Source organism: Rhinopithecus bieti, unplaced genomic scaffold (assembly GCF_001698545.2).
Source record: "Rhinopithecus bieti isolate Rb0 unplaced genomic scaffold, ASM169854v2 scaffold_11966, whole genome shotgun sequence".
NCBI classification, from domain to species: Eukaryota; Metazoa; Chordata; class Mammalia; order Primates; family Cercopithecidae; genus Rhinopithecus; species Rhinopithecus bieti.
This window is the reverse complement of record NW_016807254.1, coordinates 636,196-644,776: the sequence shown is the minus strand read 5'-3', so window position 1 is coordinate 644,776 and position 8,581 is coordinate 636,196.

Here is an 8,581-nt window from a genome sequence, read left to right as displayed (position 1 = left end):
AGACGGAGGTTGCAGTGAGCCGCGATTGCGTCACTGCACTCCATCCTGGTGATAGAACGAGATTCCATTTCAAAAATAAATAAATAATAAAAAAAGAAAAGACAAAAAGGGAACCCTTGTAAACTGTTGGTGGGAATGTAAACTAGTACAACCACTATGCAGAACAGTTTGGAAGTTCCTCAAAAACCTAAAAATTGAGCTACCATAGGATCCAGCAACCCCACTGCTGGGTATATACCCAAAAGAAAGGAAATCAGTATATTGAAGATGTATCTGCACTCTTACATTTGTTGCAACACTGTTTACCATAGCTAATATTTGGAAATAACCTAAGTGTTCATCAAAAGATAAATGGATAAAGAAAATGTGCTGCATATACATAATGGAGCACTATTCAGTCATTAAAAAATAAGTGAGATTCAGTCATTTGCAACAACATGAATCGAACTGGAGAGATCATTATGTTAAGTGAAGTAAGCCAGGAATGGAAAGACAAATGTCACATGTTCTCAATTATTTGTGGCATTTAAAAATCAAAACAATTGAGTTCATGGAGATAGAGAATAGAAGGATCATTACCAAAGGCTAGGAAGTGCAGTGGGCGGGGCGGGGGCGGGGTTGGGAGGAAGTAGGCGTGGTTAGTGGGTACAAAAAAGGAGTTAGAAAGAATGAATAAAATGATTTTTATTTGGTAAATACAAACTATCTATTTGATAGCACTGTAGGTTTACTGTAGTCAATAATAACTTAATAGTATAGTTAAAAATAACTTAGAGTGTAATTGAATTGTTTGTAACTCAAAGGATAATTGCCTCAGGGGATTGATAGCCCATTCTCCATGATGTGCACTTTTCATATTGTATGCCTGTATCAAAACGTCTCATGTACTAAATAAGTAAGTAAGTAAGTAAGTAAATAAATAAATAAATAAATACCTATAGGAAACTACTATGTACCCACAAAGATTAAAATAAAATAAACAAAAAACCCAAAGAACATTCCCAGTATTTGTTGTCCTTTACTTTCTTACTTTTATGGAAATAGAAGGGTTTGTATGAGATACAGATGATACAGTAAAGTGGCCCAATCTCCTTCTAGCAGTGGTTCTCAACCCTAGAAGACTGTTAGTATCAGATGGATAACTTTAAGAAAGTACTAATTCTCAAACCATACTCCCAGATATTCTAATTCAATTTGTCATCACAGGACCCAGAAGTCAATATTTTTAATAGAGTTTCCCAAGGAGAATTTTTTTTTTTTTTTTTTACTGTTGATCATTGTTGTTTCTATACATACTCAGAACTCAATAAGTATTTGCCAGATGAATGAATAAATGAATGATAATCAAACTGCTTTCAGGTGAAATACCAATAACTAGATAGTTGTATATTATTGAAACATATGTTAACAACTCTGGGAGGAAAAAATAGGTGTTCCTAGAATTTTATAAACCATTGAATTCTCAATGAAATATGAAGAAAAATAAGCATGCTTTGAAGTATGTATACACAGTTCAGTAACAAAGCATACTAAATGAAAATATGATGCAATATCATGCTATAACCAAGTATATGTATATACAACACAGAGATCATAAACCAATTCTAAAATAATTAAAAGAGGATCCAGTAGACCCTGCCACTTGGAAGATTCTCATTACCACAGGAAATTTAATTGATTGAAGACTACATTTCCTTTATTTGCTTTCCAGTCACACTCTTGCTTTTACAGAGAATAATTTTATAAATTTCAAATGCTGTGTAAACTAAATCCAGCCATTAATATTTAATACAATTACCAAATGAAATATAATTTATAATAACTATGGTATAATAAGAAATATATTTGGTATCTGTCTCTGGATCCTGACACTGAGCTCCTCACATGATTTGGAGATGTGAATAAGGTGACTCAGGGTGACATCCCTAGATCACTTCAAAATGATCAGAATAATTGGAACTTTTAATGCCACCTTCTGACTTTGTGGAAGGGGGCTGGAGATTAAGCTCTATAAAGACTCTTGAACAAAATGTGATGAGCCTTAGAATTGACAAACCCATGCACATGCTGTGCGGCAGCCCAGCTCCACAGCAACAGAAGCTTTCAGCCCAAGACCCTTCCGACCTTGTCCTATGTACCTCTTGATTTGGCTATTAATTTGTAACCTTCTAATACATCAGTAAATATAAGTGGCGTCTTCCTGAGTTTTGAGACCACCCTCACAAATTATCAAACATTATGAGGATGTTCATCAGAAGTATGGACGTTTGGGACTTGAAACCAGCATCTAAAGTTGGGGGCAGTATTTTGGAACTCAGGCCTTAAATTACAGAATCTGCACTAATTTTGAGTAGTTAGTGTTAGAATTGAACTGAATTGTTGAACATCTAGTTGGTGTCAGGAGAATCAGATAATTAGTTTTTAGTGTTGGAAGATATCCCTAAAAATAACCTTTAAAATTTAAAAGTAACTAAAAGTGAAATATCAAAGGGAGCGTTATTAGAAAATATAGAAATTATAATAGTATCACATTTTATAGTAGGGAGTTAACACATACTCATTAAAATTAATCATAGAATATGGATATAAGCACTAAATTTATAAACACTGCCGCAGAAAATGAAATGTAATAACCACAACCTGAAGCTGTGGTGAAAAAGGGCAGTAAGAGACAGTGTAAGCACTTCAGTTGTTTTAGTGTAGGTGTATCAATTGTTCACCTTTCATAGTTGGTAGCCAACAGATGTTATAGAACGTTATAAAATAGTAAACAGAAGTATAAAATTTAAACTTCTACTGGTAACTATAAAAGCAACAAAAACGGAAACTCTTTTCTTTTCTTTTTTGCTTTTTTTTTTTTTTTTTTTTTTTTAGTAAGGTCTTGCTCTGTCACCCAGGCTGGAGTGCAGTGGCTCAGTCAAGGTTCACTGCAGCCTCGATTTCCTGGCCTCAAGCAATCCTCCCACCTCAGCCTCCTGAACAGCTAGTACTACAGGCATGTCACATTTTTGATTTTTTTGTAGAGACAGTGTTTCCCCAGCTGGTCTCCAGCTCCTGAGCTCAAAGGATCCTCCCACCTTGACCTCCCAAAGTGCAGGCTTTACAGGCGTGAGCTACCACACCTGGCCAGAAACCGTTTCCTTATTAAGAGTAGCAGCCTCTAGGGAGTTTCAGGGATCAAAATGGTATTTTTTGTTTAATATTCTCATGTCCTACCATAATGTTTGCATATATTACTTCTATAATTTAAATATATAATTTAAAATATAATTTGAACTGCAAAAGAAAGCACATATTCAGCAAAACATATTAGTCCTAATATTTTATGATTATACTTTATAAGATGCACATATATGAAAACAAAAGACATAATCCTATGTAGGCTGTTTTTATTATTCAGTTACACTAAACATGCAGTGCGGTTTATGCCTATTATATATTGTAGAGCTCTCTGTTTACTTATTAGGTAACACCTACCTATTTCAGAAATACAGGTTGATGTTTTGGCTTGCCTTTTTTAAATATGTTGGGGCAAGTAAAATTTATTAAAACCTTTCAAATAGTGTTTTAATTCTGTCACACAAATATCTTCCTTGGATATTTATAGAATTATTCACAGAATATTAGGTAGTATAATGCTGTCAATATTCCTATTTCTCTTATATAATTTATTTCTTTGCATATACTTTTTACTTTGTGAATATTGTAATTTTGTGAAAATGATATGAAACTTACACAGTGTGCAATTAAATTAATCAAGGGCCATCAATGTGGCACTTTGAGTTACTGAGCAAGAGAGCCTTAAAACTACTTAGAACTTGATTCTGATTTATAATGCATCTCTATCAAATAGAGTATCTAAGGCACTAGCTGTCACAACTAAAATATGAAGAGAAATTTAAAGGATTAAGGTTGGAGAGTACTTTTTAAAATACAATGTGTTCCCATTAATATTTGCAAGTTTATACATGCAAGAAGAACTTGTCTTTGTAAACCTATGGTGAGTTTATGCAGACACCTGCTTTCAGAATGCAGTTTCCCTTTTTGTGAGCTCTAATGGGAAGGTAGTGGAGTACGGCGAGATTCACCCAAATACGTATTTATGAGGATGGTCCCACTGAAATTTAGAAATCCCTCTTCTCCAAAAAAAAAAAAAAAAAAAAAAAAAAAAAAAAAAAAAAAAAAAAAAAAAAAAAAAGACTTTTGTTTCTCAAAAGAGCTCTAAGAATATGAGAGCAATGTGTTTGGATGGGAAAAAAATAACAGAATAGATTTGTAAATAAATTAAAACAGAACTAATTATACATATAAACAGTAGAGGTAGGTTTACTTAGGCTGTTTGATTATATCTCAGTGACAACAGTTCATTAATCTGAGAAGGATGTGTGTGCATATTTCAAATTTTTTATTTTTCTGCAGTTTTCTTATGTCATTTGAGGAAGCTTTATGGACTTCATTTGCAACTTAATGAACATGAATTTATCCTGTAATCCGAATTGCTGCTCACTTTCACAGTCTGGCTCTTTAAAAGCATTACTGCACTCTGCTGTTTCTCTCTTTTGCACAATATCATGTTGATTGAGCTCTCCATGACCTATTTTCAATGCTATAGCTCTTTTTCCCCCAACACATAGCTTCCTATTTTTCTGTCTAGCCGTGTTTGTACTAGCATTTCCTATGGCTCCATGATCACTTCAAGTCTGCTTTTATTTTTTTTCTGGCTCTTGGCTCTTGGAAGGTTTTATTTACTTTCCACAGGAAATTCTGTATATAAAGAGCTGCCTAATTAGTGAATGGTCAGAAAAAATCTTTCTGCCATCACAGAACACTATACAAACATTCTCTTAATGGTGCTTCCTGGCTTCCTTCCTTTAAAATATCCACTGACAAAGCTAAAATGTAGCTATCTTTAAACCTTTGGCCCTCCACTGGAGTGATAGAACCTTTGAACTCTTTTTTGTCCAGTGAATATGGTCTGCATTTCTATGTGGAATATGGTTTAGAAGATATGACAGGTTACATTTTCTTTCAGCACCTCCATTTCCTCATCTACAAAAATGGGAGTAACTAGTGCTTACTTTTATAGTTCATGTTAGGGATTAAATAACATCAACACTTTTTAAAAACTCCTAGCACAGGGGCTGATGCAGAGTAATTTCATTTGGACATCTATTTTGAAAACCACTGCCAATTAAATATTTATTAAAAGACTGATTGTTTTAATTCTGTAAAAAAAATGATATGAGTTGCTAAACAATCTTTGAATGCTTTCTCAGTTCATTTTCATTGAAACTGTGATAGAATGTGAGGTGCTGTATTATACTCCACTTCTTAGAAATAGTAAATAGAAGCATAAAATTGTTGTATTATCCTCCACTTCTTAGAAAAATAAACAAAACAATACAAATAAAAACAATTTCAATTATTTAATCACTGACCATTATTCATACAGCATGGCCCAAATGTTGTGATATAAATTATTTCTATTGGTTTGCAGAGATGGCCCACCACACACTCTCACAACACACACATACACACTTGCAGATTTCTCCTTTCAGTTACAACTTTTATACAATTTAGTTTGGAGAATATAGCCATAGCAAATTCAGCAGAAATGAATTCAGCCAGAACTCTAAGTTATATCTATGGTAAAATCAGTGAAGTATTTTTTAAATTCAGCTGCTTAACTTTATTAGTGTGGGTTTAATATTACATGTAAAACAATAGCACAAAGTTCAGGAAGTGAAAGAAGAGAACTTCATGATTTTTAAGTTCTTGTATCATGCATAAAGTGGTATAATATCATCAGAAGCTAGACTGTCATAACTTAAAGATGTAAACTCTAAATATTAACATATTCAATGAAATTTAAAAAAATTAAAAAAATTGTAGCTAATAAGTCAGCAAAAGAAATAAAAGAGAATCATTGAAAGCATACTCATCATATCCAAAAAAAGCAGCAAAAAGACCAGTGAATAAAAAAGACAATAAGCAAATATCAAGTTCATAGATTGACACCTAGCCACATTACTGATTGTACTAAATGTAAATATTTTGAATGAGGACACATTTATATCATCTTTGTATGTATATAATATATATGAATACACACATGTGTGTATATATGTAACTTGATATATATGTAAACATACATACATATATACATGCAACTGCATATATATATCACTTATACATATCTCAGTGTGTATATGTGTGCATGTGTATATACAAGTATATACACACATATATAATATATATATATAGTCACCTAATGAAGTTATATAATGAATTTGCCCATGGGTCAAGGCTGAAACTCTTTGAAAACCATCACCTTAATGTGCTCAAATTCTGAGATGAAAAATTTTTCAAATTCTGAGATGAAAAATTCCTAGAAATTGAAGAATAGGATTGGCACAACAGAACACTAAATAATATGAAATTTTAGGCCTCAAGAGGAAAATAGTAACTAGAAGAACAGTGGAAGAAAATAAGAATATATGACATACATTTAAGAAATTAAGATTTCCCAGCAGTGATAAGTCCTTTCAAAAGGGGTACATGATTCTAAAAAGAGTCATGGAGTGACTAACAGTGAGATACAGCTAGAGTGATCAAAGTACCAATTTTCTCAATATATGCATATTTTATACTGATAATTTCATCATCTGATACTGAGTTGCCCAGTATTGACATCTGTATGTTTTGGACCTGCTTGAATTAGTAAATTCCAGTGCAGAGCTTTCCATTTTCCTTAGATGAGCCAACTCGGTGTCTGCAATCATAGTTTTATTACTCATTTGGGGTAAAAACAAAGCAAGTAGCACACTTTATAGAACAGACCCAAGAAATGCTTTCTTTCTCTGTCAGGATGTACTACTACACACACTTATTATTTTACCGAAGATATGTTACAAAGTGTTTTCAAACACTTTATAATCTGAATACCTCATTTAAGAAAACTTTTACCCAAAGTAGTTTACTTCCAACATGAAGTGTGCAAATGCAGTCCTTATTTTAATATTCTTTAAAATTTGTTTAAAATATTATTTGAAATATTATTAATAGAAAGCTATGTTATTTCTGAAATCATCTCGATATGACTCTCCTTTTTCTCCATATGCCCATATATATCACTATCTGTAAAATAAACTGATAGCATAAGTTAGAAAATAAAGCAATCAAAAATAGCAGTATTATTTTAAACCACGAGGTAATAGAGAGTATCATAAATTGAAATTCAGAATTGCAGTTTCCAGTTTTGTTTTTAACTATTATTGTTATCTTGATTATTTTACCAGCTTCAGTTTTCTTATCTAAGATATTATAACATTAAATTGCACGACTTTAAAAGTGATTTTTGTTGTTAGAATTGTGTGAAGTGACGTTCCACAGAATTCAATAATTCTAGTCAAATGTTAAATCATTGATAATTGTTAATTCACTGAGTCAGTTATTGATTGTCTTCAAATAGGCTTATTCAAGTGTATAAAATTTAGTTAGACTTTAAATGCATATTTTGAGACCACTGTTTCTCTCTCTGTTAACAATTATCTAAAGATTATTTTCTTCTATTGACATTATCTCTACCCTGTTAAATTAATCATTCTTTTGGCAGGTTTTTCCAATGTTACTTTTTTTGCTATAGGAAAGTCTGCTTAGTTCAAACTCTTGTTTGGAAAAAGTCTGGCCTTCTGAGAAATCTGTTTATTTCTCCCAGGGATTTGGCTCAAACCAACGAGTTAAATAAAGTTATAGAAGAGGGAAAAACTTGACAATAGCTCAAATTCTGAGTCAGAGCTGCACAGTGTGCTCTCATTAGTTTGTTCAGCATGAATTCATGAAACATTAGATGTGCTCATATGTAATGTGATTACAAAATGCAAGTACAGAAACCAAAGCCAAATATAAATGGAGAGCTGGCTGATTGCAGGGGCAGAAAATATACAAGATGACTTTAGAGCATCTTGTAGTGCCAGAAGCTTACGAAGCACCCAACACAAAGACAATGATGGGACTTTGTCAAAGGGACGGACATAGGAGCTAACTGATAGAGTTCCCAATGATCAAAGCTAGAATAACTTTAGCAAAAACATAAGATAAAAATGGATCATAGTTCAAAGTATAAAATAGATATAATTCTATACGCATATAAATAATTTGATAAGTAAATTGGAGGGAATAGACTCTTCCACGTAGAAGAATTGTAAGTAATTATGTAGATACTTTTGCTTCAAGGAGTTGGAGCATGATTGCTTACTTCTTTTTATTTATTTATTTATTTTTTTCCTGAGACGGAGTCTTGCTCTCTCTCCCAGTCTGGAGTGCAGTGGCGCGATCTTGGCTCACTGCAAGCTCTGCCTCCAGGGTTCACGCCATTCTCCTGCCTCAGCCTCCGAGTAGCGTACAGGAGCCCGCCACCACGCCCGGCTAATTTTTTTTTTTTTTTTTTGAGACGGAATCTCTCTATGTCCACCAGGCTGGAGTGCGGTGGCGCTATCTCTGCTCACTGCAAGCTCCGCCTCCCGGGTTCCCGCCATTCTCCTGCCTCAGCCTCCCGAGTAGCTGGGACTACAGGCGCCCG